General features: G+C 37.7%; 1 protein-coding gene across 2 annotated transcripts in view; it reads right to left on the bottom strand.

Annotated features, from left to right (window-relative positions):
* SCFD2 (sec1 family domain containing 2) overlaps positions 1-13,595 on the bottom strand; it is a 446,165-nt gene that overhangs the window by 393,463 nt on the left and 39,107 nt on the right. The window lies entirely within an intron of this gene.

The following is a 13,595-nucleotide window of genomic DNA, read 5'->3' as shown; positions in this document are numbered from 1 at the left end:
TCAAAGAGAATCAATTATGCAGAATGTCAATTTTTTTTCACTTTTCATGTTGGTTTTCTTTTTGAATTCTTAATAGCCTTTAAGTTCACATGTAGGTCCCACAAAGGACAGGATGGAATGGAGTGAAAAGTAAAATTAGATCCACATGAGTTCCTGAAGCAGGTAAAGCTCTAAGAATTCTGCTCGCTTTTGTTTTAAGCAATATCATATTATTCCCCTTGTGGGTCACCAAAGCCATTGACAGTCACTTGGCTACACAATGCTAACTTTCCATTTTTATTCAGCCTTTTTCTTTAAATGTTTCCCTCCAAGAAGACTTTGATAAATGTTTAATCATTCTACATATATATCATTCATATAACTGAAAAGGCAAAAAGTAAACTGCCTTACAGGTATTATTTCCAGTCTAGCTCTAACTCTATGTATAACATGTCCTTGCGAAAGAAAGAAGGGGAAATAAAGTAGCCTCTACTTTTTTTGTTGTTGGTTTTTGAGACAAAGTCTGGCTCTGTCACCCAGGCTCAAGTACAGAGGCATGATCTAAGCTCACTGCAGCCTCCACCTTCTGGGTACCAGTGATTCTCCTGTCTCAGCCTCCCAGGTAGCTGGGATTACAGGCACGTGCCACCTTGCCAGGCTAATTTTTGTATTTTTAGTAGAGATCGGGTTTCACTATATTGGCCAGGCTGGTCTCAAACTCCTGACCTCAGATGATCCACCCACCTTGGCCTCCCAAAATGCTTTTATTACAGGCATGAGCCACCGCACCCAGCTGTCTCTACTTATTTTAACACTGATAAAATTGAGACAAAATGAAACCACTTGCCAAACATCTCATTATATTACAAAAATTTAAAAGGAGGGTTAGAGCTCAGGTCCCCCACTGGAAGTGCCAATGGGCTGCTTCTGTAACTTGGTTAATTCAGTTAGTCTTTTTTGGTGCTGTATCCCCTTACAGGTATTACTTAATGTTATCATTTTCATTTATTGAAAACTGAACTATGTCATAGACAGTATGACTATATTGTCTCAGTTAATAATGACCACCTTTCAGGATAAGTATCACTGACCCCATTTCACAAGTGAAAAAAGTATTCTAAATGAGATAAAATAGTTTACTCAAATTACATGTCTAGTAAATTAGGATTTGAACTCAGGTTTCTATGAACTCCAAAATCCATCTATTAACCACAGTTCTACACAATTCTATAAAATAAAAGGATTGAACTAAAATGCCAATTTCTAAGATTCCTTAGGGTCTCCTACAAGCTATATTTATAAGGTTTCCAGGCCAGGCATGGTGGCTCCCACCTATAATCCCAGCAGTTTCGGAGGCCAAGGTGGGCAGATCAACTGAAGTCAGGAGTTTGAGACCAGCCTGGCCAATATGATGAAACCCTGTCTCTGCTAAAAACAAAAATTAGCTGGGCATGGTGGCACACACCTGTAATCCCAGCTACTCAAGAGGCTGAGGTAGGAGAATCACTTAAACAGGGGAGGCAGAGGTTGTAGTGATCTGAGATCACACCACTGCACTCCAGCCTGGGCAACAAGAGTAAAATTCTGTCTCAAAAAAACAATAAAAAACAAAAATAAGGTTTCCACTATGCTACTCAAACCTCATGTTTCCATCATGGTACTCAAACTTCACATGTACAAATCTGATTAACTTTCCAAAGGTCAGCAAAAGATGAGTGAATATCTCATGCTGCTATTTCTTTTATTAAGCCCCTTTTTCTCTTTCATAAGTCCAGTGATAGCAATCAAAAGAATTAACAACAACAAAAAATTGCCAACAGCTCGTGAAATATAAATTGAACAATTTTCTTCCCTTTTTTCTGTTTCTAAATCATGGTTTCAAAGAGATAAATTTGAATTCATTGTAGCTACTAGAATACAATTTCATTTGTTAAAATAGATTCCTTGAAACATATAGCATGAAAGTAGAATATTTGGTTTATGAAATATAAGTAATTTCTATATTGTCAGTAACTACATAAAATGCCAATACATACTAATTGTCATTTGTTGATAAATTATCCCGAATCCTTGAAAATCTAACTATTTTTACAAATTGTCATGTTTGAAGTAGACCAATAATAACCTGCTACAAAGAGCTCTTTAAGGTCTTTCAAAACTTTTGTACATGAAAATATGGTCATTTCAGTTCATTCCTGGCTCTTTATTCACCAGAATTACTCATTTCTGAATGAAATCTTAGAAACTGCCTTAAGTTGGCATGTATGAAATGTGAAACGCAATCTGCTAGAAACTAACAGGAAATATTCATCACCAAATAAAATAGAAGACAGCAATAATTTTTAAAAAGTGATTGAATGTTGAATCATGGTGGTACTCCATCAAGTAGAAGGCATGCAATTAAGAGAAATGAGAAATGTGAATGTGCACCATTATCTTGTGACTAAACTTAGAGAAATAGTTTCTTCATGGCATGCACAGGAAGTTAAGCTTAATCACAGGATATGCAATAAAAGTCACAGTATTCCAACAGAAATACAATGACAGCAAAAACAAAACAAAACAAAACAAAAACATTTCCAACTAATTTTAAAAAGAGTGCAAGCTGAGTCAGTTTTCACAGCAGGGAATGATGGCTTCCATGAGGGGTGATCTTAATGAGCTCTGAAGGTAGTTTGCTAATTAAATTATTCACAGAGGCTTCAATAGTCATCTTTCCTTTTGACTACCTTTTAAAACAATTACCTCATTTTTAACAAATGTACCAATTAACCTTGATCTCAATAGAAGCAAAAACAGCTAAGCACAAGGTATGTGTGACAAGAGTCCCTTGGTATTGGAAAGCAGCCCTTTGTTCATTCTTTCTTTCAAAACATAAGCACTTCCTGTGAGCTGGGCATGATGCTAGACCCATGGCTTTGAGCAGCCTCCCACACCCTGCCTGCATGGAGCTAGCCATCCAGCAGCGAAGGTCAAGCTGAGCACACTCCAGCAGGGTGATAAAAACAGAGACTGGAGCTCTGGGAGAGAGTAACACTGAACTTGGGCGTGTCAGAGGCATTTGAACCAGAGCAACTCCATCTTGAATAAGGACTGGGTAAAATAAGGCTAAGACCTGCTGGGCTGCATTCCCACATGGCTCGGCATTCTAAGTCACAGGATGAGATAGGAGGTCAGCACAAGATACAGATCATAAAGACCTTGCTGATAAAACAGCTTGCAGTAAAGAAGCCTGCCAAAACCCACCAAAACCAAAATGGTGATGAGAGTTTATAATTATAATGCATTAGCATGCTAAAAGACACTCCCACAAGCACCATGACTGTTTACAAATGCCATGGCAACATCAGAAAGTTACCCTATATGGTGGCACAAATAATTCACCCTTGAAAAAACAGACAAGATAACATATTAACTGGTTAACCACCATATAAAATAGAGAGTATTTGAGCTTCATCTCAGTATAAACATTTTTTATTCCTACTCTCCATCAGCCCATTAATGGTAATACTATAATCAAGACAAACTTAATAATTTCCTCTTAGAAACCACTAAAGCATAAGAAAGACTTTTTCATATGGATTCCTAATGCATAAATGAATTAACTCATTGTGAGGATTTTAAATTAATAACACAATTTGATTACTTAAAAATCAAACACATATCCCTTCTCTGCCACATTTTTCTGATGCTAAAGGATATACTTTGAGTTCCTATAGGTTACGTACATGACCCAGTCCATAAGCCAGCACTTGCTCCACTGGGGAACTCTAGGCTGGATTGATTACATCTGTTTTGGCTCAAATTTAAGCCATGGAAAGTTAAGGATTAGTTCATGTGTCGAGAAACTTTAAGACAAAGAGTTAGTGACAGTTTTATAGAGGCCCTTAGAAACAAAGGCATCTGCCTGCTTTACCCTTCTGTCACTCACCTCCATAAACAGGTTCATTTCAATCAGCATAATCTCATAGGCAATGATTATTCAGTGACTCCAGTATCTATCACTTTGGTGGTGACACCATTGTGTCTACATGCACATTTGTATGAAGCTTCAAACATACTAGCTTGGGAAAACTTGTTGTGTCGAAAATTAATATAATTTGTCTTTTCTTCATTGGTTTTTGCTTGAGTTTTCGTTCAACTGAAATAGGAATTTATGTTGCTTCTGTTATTAACTATCTTAACTCCCATAGATTTTTAAAATATGTTTTGTACCATCTCCTTTGATACCCTAGAAATATAGAACAGTGTTACAGTGTTGAAGTGTTCCAACTCTGAGAAGAGAAAACTAGTTAGTTGTTTATTTGTTTTAAACAGGGTCTCCCTGTGTAGCCCAGGTTGGAGTATAGTGGCACAATCACAGCTCACTACAGCCTAGACTTCCTGGACCTAAGTGATCCTGCCACCTGAGTAGCCAGGACTGCAAGACTACCATGCTGAGCTCATTTTTTTTTTTTTTTACTTTTTGTGGACATGAGTTTTCACTACGTTGCCCAGGCTGATCTGGAACTCATGGGCTCAAGCCATCCTCCTACCTCAGCCTCCCAACATACTGGGATAACATCCACGAGCCAATGTGGATTCATTTTTCATTATAGTCAACCTGTAAAAAATATTATATTTATAGCATTTTCAACGTTATAAGATAAATAATTCCATGTGTGTGTGTGTGTGTGTATTGTGTGACAAAGGTAGAGCTCTATGTTGTTGCTTAATTTCTGTGTTCCATGATATCCAAAAACCTGGGGAACCACTTCAAAAAGCTCTGAACAGGGTAAAGAGGGAATCTTCAGGTTTCCTTCTAAATTTTTGTAGCCACAATTACCTTATTAATAAAGAAGACAGAATTTCCTAGTAAAAACACCAAATAAAGGGATAACAAGCACACAGGTCTTGAATATCTCCCATAAGGAATAGTAACGTTAGGAAAGTGTTGAACAACTTGAACTCACATTCTACCTTCTGACCTAGAAGCATATCATCCCTGATAAATGTCTTCAATACCAGTTAAAAATGTACCCAGGGGCCAGGCACAATGCCTTAAACTTGTAATCCTAGCCCTTTGGGGGGGGCCAAGGTGGGAGGATCGCTTGAGGGTAAAAGTTCAAGACCAGCCTGGGCAACCTAGCAAGATCCCATCTCTACAAAATTTTAAAAGGTAGCTGGGCCTGACAGCACACACCTGTAGTCCTAGCTACTCAAAAGGCTGAGACAAGAGGATCACTTGAGCCCAGGAATTTGAGGCTACAATGAGCTATGATCACACCAGTTCACTCCAGCCTAGGTGACAGAGTGAGACCCTGTCTCTTAAGAAAAAAAATGTATCTACGATACACAGGAACGGAAATGACTGTCAAGAAGGAAGAAGTTCTTACACTCACAGATGCCTTGAAACAGGAGGCATGGCATGCCACACAGGGCCACAGGGGGAAGCATCAGGGTTGGTCAGGAGGCAGAGGGAACAAGGGAAAAACATAGGGGCATGCCTTTATTGTGGTTTCTGTGGGAAGGAATGGCCAAGGCAGGGTAAGCAGGCTGAGCAGGCTTAGGATTTGCTGCTCTAAATCATTTCTGTGGGCTCTGGTTGTCTGGAACCTGGCCCTGGGGTGACAAGGGCAAGGGAACATTGGCTGGTAGCATGAGAGCCCAGCAGAGGGAAAAGGGGTGAGCTCTGGATTGATAAGTTTACGTATGAGAGGCTCATTCCCTGGCTAGTTGTTTGCTAGTTCTAGACTCCAGGTGCCAGAGCATCAAAGAAACAGAAAATAAGAGAATACTGTTAATACAAATATTGATACAGTTAACTATGTCTTAGTCAAATAAGGCCTAGGAAAGCAGATTAAATAAAATTGTGGCAGATGGAAAGTTTCTTGAGGCTTGCCTCACCAAGAGAAGATACATATGACCCCCAACGAACAATCACGCCCTCTATCTCCAACCCTAACCCACCTCCCAAAACCTCTTTTCTCACCACAAAAACTCTAACTACCCTCTTACTTTTTGTTTCTGATATTCACTCTCCTTAAGAACACAATTTAACCTAGCAACTTACTGCAGGTGTGTGTGTGTGTGTGTGTACGCACACGCACGCTTATATATTTGGGACAGTAAAGAAAAAAGAGCAGACTCACCACCTTTCTAGGGGACATAGATGACAATAATTTTAATAACAATTTCCTAGACGCTTTCTCATTCTTGAAAGTAAAATGCACTTGAGAGCCATGACCCACCAAAACATAAATGATTAACAAAAATAATGAATGCACAGTTCAATCAAATCACAAAGAATTGGCCCAGCGGGGGAAAAAAAAACAAAGAGAAATGAAGGAGTAAAAAATAGAAGAAAAGACACAGGATTGAACTTCAAGTACAGTCTAGACCAGCAATAAACAAAGAAGGTTCTAGATACCACATTTTATCAATTGTAAATGATCTGAATAAGTTAATTAATTAAAAGGAGTAATTGGAAGGTACTTTGTAGATTCGCTGATAGCAGCTTTCTACAAAAAATAGAATCAAAATAAGTAGGTAAATCTGAAATCCCAAAGGGAAATCACTATACAAGACTTTTGACTTATTTTTATCTCCTTTGAATCTACAAGCCTATTTGGAAGACATTATTATAACCAAATTTTCAGATTAGGGGCTAAGGTTCAGAGAGCATACACCAACATTAACCCTTCAGTGCAAACAATATTTAACAGAAGTCTTTTTTTAAGCCACTTTGTCTAGTTTCTTTAAGCATACTAAAGGGGTATGACTGCTAATTCTCCCCAAAAATCAAACCTGAAGGATCTAAAGAAGAAAACACTGCCAAGCATGGTGGCTCACGCCTGTAATCCCAGCACTTTAGGGGGCCGAGGTGGGCGGAAACACAAGGTCAGGAGTTCAAGACCAGCCTGGCCAACATGGTGAAACCTGTCTCTACTAAAAATACAAAAATTAGCCTGGTGTGGTGGCAGGTGCCTGTAATTCCAGCTACTCAGGAGGCTGAGGCAGGGGCATCACTTGAAACTGGAAGACAGAGGTTGCAGTGAGCTGACATCACATCACTGCACTACCGCCTGGGCAACAGAGAGAGACTCCATCTCAAATTAAAAAGAAAAGAAAAAGGGAAACACCAAGACACAGAAAAGTATATGAGAAAATGGCAAACCATGACAAAGCTGAGTTTCAACAAAATATGCTAGAATGATTGAGTCTTAGGCTATCTATAAATACAACTTGGCACATTAACAGATGAAAAGAAAACATACAATCTTTTAAATAGATTCAGGAAAAACATTTCACAGATTTCAATACCAATTCATGATTTAAAATGTTATTTATTTTTATTTTATTTTATTTTTTTGAGACAGCGCCTCTCTCTATCACCCAGGCCAGGTACAGTGGCATGATCACAATTCTCTGCAGCCTCGACCTCGTGGGCTCAAGCAATCCTTTCACCTGAGACTTCTGAATAGATGGGACAACAGGCGCATCCCACCAAACCTAGCTAACTTTTGTATTTTTTGTAGTGACAGGGTTTCACCATGTTGCCCAGTCTGGTCTTGAACTCCTGGGCTCAAGTGATCCACCTGCCTCAGCCTCCCAAAGTGTTGGGATTACAGGAATGAGCCACTGTGCCCAGCCCATAATGAAAACATTTCTAAAAATCTTAGTAAAGCAGGATGAGAGCTTCCTTAACCTGATTTTAAAAATCTACAAAATGTCTACTGTGAACATGATTATAAATGGGGAAACATTAGAAATATTCCCCTTAAAAACAGAAACAAGACGAGAATAGCCACCATCACCACTCCTATTTAAAATCACGTGCAAGACAAAAAAGAAAAAAAATTTTCTCATTCCTAGAAGGTATGCAGTCTTGCTATCAGTATTGTCAAGTACCAAGACCAAAAGAATCAAAATACAAACCAACCTATAATGTCATTAAATGAATCATCTAAACCACAGTTTCCTAAAGATGCGGTTAGCAAGTTGATTTTTATAGATCAACAGATGAACATCTGTAGTTGTCATTAATCTGTATTTATGTAGATTACAGAATTTAACTAGCACATCAAACCCATGACTATTCAAGTATACAGACATTATTTTAGAATGAGGCTGTAAGCAGGAACAGATCACTTAAGTTTTAAAACAGCCAAACAAAACCTTTCATTATAATAAAGTCCAAATAATTTTTTTTAAAAACTTCATATTTTAGTCCAAATGCCATTAGTTGGTGCCTAGAGGGGAGTTGTCTTGATACAGCAGCAGAGTTCCTTTAATGAACAGGCTGGAAACATGTTTGCACAGAGTGTCAGAGCCTGAGAGGGGCGAGAAGGTATTGTCTTGGGGAGGTAGTAGACAAATACAGGCTGCTAGGATCCAAGCAGGAAGAGGAAGATGTCTGCACGAAGAGCCCAAGAGGGCTGGTGGGAACATCAGAGTACAGCCTGAATAAGGGGGCATCCACATGGGATGAAGGGTGGCAGAGCCAAAGTGGGATAAGAAAGGTATCTGTGTAGAGGCAGGCAGCTGCAGCCTGGCTCAGGATGTCAAAGGCCAAGTAGAGTGAGAAGGATACCGACACCAGGACTATTGGCAGCCCAGAGGAGCTGAGCAGACTGAGAGCAGTGAAGAGGAGTCCAATGCAGAAGCAGGCCAAACCAAAATATCAGAGCCTAAATGGTACATGGAGTCTCCATGCAGAGCATGGGGCGGGGTGCTGTGTATGTTGGAGACCAGGAGGGATGGAGGCAGCATCTACATAGAAGAGGAGGAAAAGGCAGCAATGGTGACCCTATATTGGTTAAATACAGGAGACTGAGCAAAATAAGTAAATCTATTGAGGGATAAGAAGGCTAGATTACTCACTGTTCAAGAAGTAATTATAAATATGCAAAAGGAAAAACCTAGAATGAATCCTTGTGAGGCTGGCTTAGAATTGTAAGTATTGATGGGAACTCATAGTTTTCAATATACAGAGATTAGCATAGAAATAAAGATGGGTGTGTGTGTGTGTGTGTGTGTGTGTTTGTATAAATTCCTTAGCTGTGTCCACTGTGAGGGCTTGGGAACAGTGATATACCAAAAGCAGCAAGCACACTGAGAGCCCAGATCTTGGTTTCCAAATATAATTCTCCACCAAAAAGAATCAGTGCTCTTAGAGAAATGACTGATTTCAGGACTAACTAGAACAGGTAAAAGATGTATTTGAAATAGACCAGAAAGTATTAAAATGCTCAAAGAGGCCAGGCATGGTGGCTCATGCCTGTAATCTTAGCACTTTTGGAGGCCAAAGTGGGCAGATCACAAGGTCAGGAGTTCTAGACCAGCCTGGCCAGATTGGTGAAACTCTGTCTCTACTAAAAATTAAAAAGAAAAAATGTTCAAAGAATGATAGTTATATATCAAAAAGACAGGAAAGTCTGGGGATCTCATTGACCAAATATGGGACAATATTAACATCAAATTAAATAATAAAAAATGAGTTATAACCCATTGAATAAAATATGCATCTATTAGGTTATGCTAATATATTCAAATAAAAAATACATACACACATACATGTGGAGAACAGAGAGCTTTATCTTACCATAAAACGTCAATTAAGAAATGTAAAGAAAATGACAGAATTAGAAAAATCACTATTTCAGCCATCACAGAAGTAATTCAGCCAGGAAATAATAGATGCTAAAGCAGTGGGTTAAAGTTTGATGAGGAAGAGACTTTTTACATAATCTCAAAATGCCTCCTTTATTCACGTGATCAAAGCTAACATCACCGTAAGTGGACAAATTTAAATTATGTTCCACCTGATGGGATGCAATAAAAAGAACACAGGCCAGGCACAGTGGCTCATGCCTGCAATCCCAGCCCTTTGGGAGGCCAAGGCAGATGGATCACTTGAGGCCAGGAGTTCAAGACCAGCCTGGCCAACATGATGAAACCACATCTCAAAAAAAAATACAAAAATTAGTCAGATGTGGTGGCATTCACCTGTAATGTCAGTTCCTCAATGGCTGAGGCACAAGAATTACTAAAACCTGAAAGGCACAGGTTGCAGTGAGCCAAGATTGTGCCACTGCACTCCAACCTGGGTGACAAAGCAAGACTCTGTCTCAAAAAAAAAAAAAAAAAAAAAACCCACGGTTTGACTTCTGTGATATTCTTGCCAAAAATACATAACCTGAATCTAATTGTGAGGAAATATCAGACAAACATAAACTGAGAAACATTCTCCAAAATAACTGGTCCATATTCTTCAAAACTTTCAAGATCGTGAATGTTAAGGAAAGACTGAAGACTGAGGGGGCATGACAAGTGAATGCAGCATGTGCTTCTGACTGACATCCTTTTGCTTTTAGAGGACAGTATTAAGACAAATAGTGGAACTTGTCTAATCTACAATCTATATCTACATTCTAATGAGGATAGTAGTCTGTTATTTTTTTAATTATGATTATGTTAGAAAATATCCCTTTGAGAGAAATAAACATTAAAATATTTGGGAGTGATGGGCATCATGTTGGCAAATTACCTTCAAATGGTTTAGGGGAGGAGAAAGTCTCTTACACTATTTCTGAAACTTTTTGTATGGTTAGAATTATTAATACATTTTTTATAAAGGAATCAATCAATTCAAAAAATACCAAGCAGCTAAAAGATAAAAGTTGAGCATGTGAATGATGTATTCTCCAATCAAGTTTAGAAATACTACTCTAAGTAAATGTAAAGAGAAAACGAAGCCATACCAAGCACCTAAATGCTCACAACCCTTCTTCTAGGTTAAAAATTATGCTGGGTATTGTTAAAACAATTTAAATTAAAAATGCTCTGAGTAATCTCTTTGTATAAAATATAAGCTCTGAGGATCTGAGATTTCTTCCTTAGGGAACCTAATATATTTAAAGCACGGGAATCCCTGAAACAAAGAAAATTCTAAATTACAAGTAAAGCCAAATTCTAGATTATGTAAAGTCCCCAGAGACTCATGTATTGTACTCCTCATAGAAATAGAGCAATATAGTCATGGACTAGTGTTGGATAATACAGGTCTTGGCTATATTCTAAAATTCCCTTTTCTCATTTTACGATTAATATGGTCCATAAAACAATTACCAAAATTGAACCCTAATATTGGAAAAGTCATAATTGAAATAGTTATGCTATGTAGTACCCAGTGATAAAAATCCCACAGAAAACAAAAAGAGAAACAAATGGTAAAGATAATCCAGAAAGAAAAAGAAAGTGATATTATTCTATTTATCGAGTGATGGCTTTCTATAAATAAAGTAAAAATCTAGAAACCGCTTTTAGAGTAAAAGCAAAAACGATGAATTCTGTAATCAGAAGCTGAGCTCAAAATCAATTTTGCTAGCTCTATCACCTTCAACAAGGTATACTACTATAAATCCCAATTTTCTCATTTCTTTTTTCCTTTCTTCCTTTTTTTTTTTTTTTTTTTTTTGAGTTGGGGTTCTGCTCTGTCACCCAGACTGGAATACAGTGGTGCAATCATGGCTTACTGCAGCCTCAAATTCCTGGGCTCAAACAATCTTCCCACATTAGCCTTCTGAGTAGCTAGGACTCTAAGCACTACATGCAATTAACTTTTTTCTTTTTTAGAGATGGAGTCTTGTTATGTTGCCCAACCTGATTTTGAACTGGCCTCAGTGATCCTACTATCTTGGACTCCCAAAGTTCTGGAATTACAACCATGAGCCACTGTACCCAGCCAGTTTTCTCATTTCCAAAAGCAGAAATGAATGAGGGCTCTGGCTTCCCCATACAATAAGTACAGGAAAATGTGCTCAGTATCCTCGAAGCCTATGTATTTGGAGGAAAAAAATAAAGAGAAAATGTGCTCAGTATCATTAGCCATGCGTAAAATGCAAATTCAAACCACAAAGAGCTACCGCTTCACACCCACAAGAAGAACTAAAATTAAAATATTGGATATATTAGTCTTCTCAGGTTGCCATAAAAAATTACCATAAACAAATAATTTTAATTTAACTACCTCTTTAATGGGCCTATCTCAAAACACAGTCACATTCTGAGATACAAGGCATTAAATTTTCAACATATGAACTTGGGAGGACATTCAGTTCATCATAACGGAAAATATCAAACGTTGGCAAGAATGAGAATCAACCAGAACTCATAGGTATTGTTGGTCAGAATAAAACGACGTGTACCAACCCATTTCTACTAAAATGAAAGGAAAGCCCAGAAATTCTATGGAAAGGAAAAGGAAGTCATAGTATAGCCCCCCTCCACAAAAACATTTGTTTAACAATGTTTATAACAGCAAAAAACTGGACACATTGCAGGTTTCCATCAACAGGAAAATGGGAAGGCAAATTGAGGTAGATTCATGCAATGAAATATTACTATGTAGCAAAGGAGATAAAAGCAATGTGGAAATATTTCAAAACCCTTATGTCTAGTGAAAGACTTCCAACACAAGAGTATACACTATATGATTCAATTTGTGCATTTCACAATTTTATGAATATTATACATTTTGCTTCAGTAAAAAACTCATAAACAGACTATTTAATAATATGCCTTTCAGATTATCCAGATGGGTCCAATGTAATTACAATAGCCTGTATAGGAGGAATACAAGAGGATTCAGAATTAGAGGAAAAGGCAATGTGAAAACGGAAGTTCAGATTGAAATGATGTGGCTATAAGCAAAGTAATACCAAGTTAGCCCCAAGAAGCTATTAGAGGCAAAGAATAGATTCTACTCTAAAGTCCAGAATGAACCAGCCCTGCTGAAACTCTGATTTTAGAGCTGTGTGACTGATTTCAGACTTCTGACTTCCCAAACACTAAAATAATAAATTTGTATTGTTTTAAGCCACTAATTTATGGCAATTTGGCATAGCAGCAATGAGAAACTCGTAAGCCTATTATTGGCTTCCCAGAAGAAGAAAAGAAAGAGGATAAGACTAAAAAAGTACTAGAAGAAATAATAGCTGAAAACTTCTCAAATTTGCAAGTCATAAACCTACAGATGCAATACGCTAAATGAACTTCAAACAGAATAAACCCAAGGAAATACAAACCAAGACACATTATACTTCAGCTTTTGAAAACTAAAGGCCAAGGAAAAATTCTGAAAGCAATAAGAGAGAAAAGATACCTTAACTGTAAGAGAAAAACAGTTTAAATGACATCAGGGTTCTCATAAAAGAGATGGAGACCAGAAGAAAGTAGTACATTTTTCAAGTGCTGAAAGAGAAAAACTGCCAACCCAGACTCCTACACCCAGTGAAAATATCAAAATATTCTCAGATGAATGAAAACTGAAAGATTTTGTTGCCAGCACATCTACTCTAAAAGAATGGCTAAAGGAAGTTCCCTAAACAGGGGAAAAAAAGAATTCTTTAAACATGAGGGGAAAAAAAACACAGTGAGCAAAAATATAGGTAAATACAATATACTTTCCTTCTTTGCTAGAGGTTTCTAAACTGTTTGATGGTGGAAACAAAACTTATACTCCTATGTGATTCTAAATATAAGTAGCAGAAATATTAAAATGATTACATGACATGTATGAGAGGGTAAAGGGAAGTTAGGACAGCTGTTTCTATACTTCCCTCAAACAGTTAAAA

Source organism: Callithrix jacchus, chromosome 3 (assembly GCF_049354715.1).
Source record: "Callithrix jacchus isolate 240 chromosome 3, calJac240_pri, whole genome shotgun sequence".
Lineage (NCBI taxonomy): Eukaryota > Metazoa > Chordata > Mammalia > Primates > Cebidae > Callithrix > Callithrix jacchus.
Note: the sequence above shows the minus strand (reverse complement) of the source record. Positions and strands in the feature narration are given on the sequence as shown.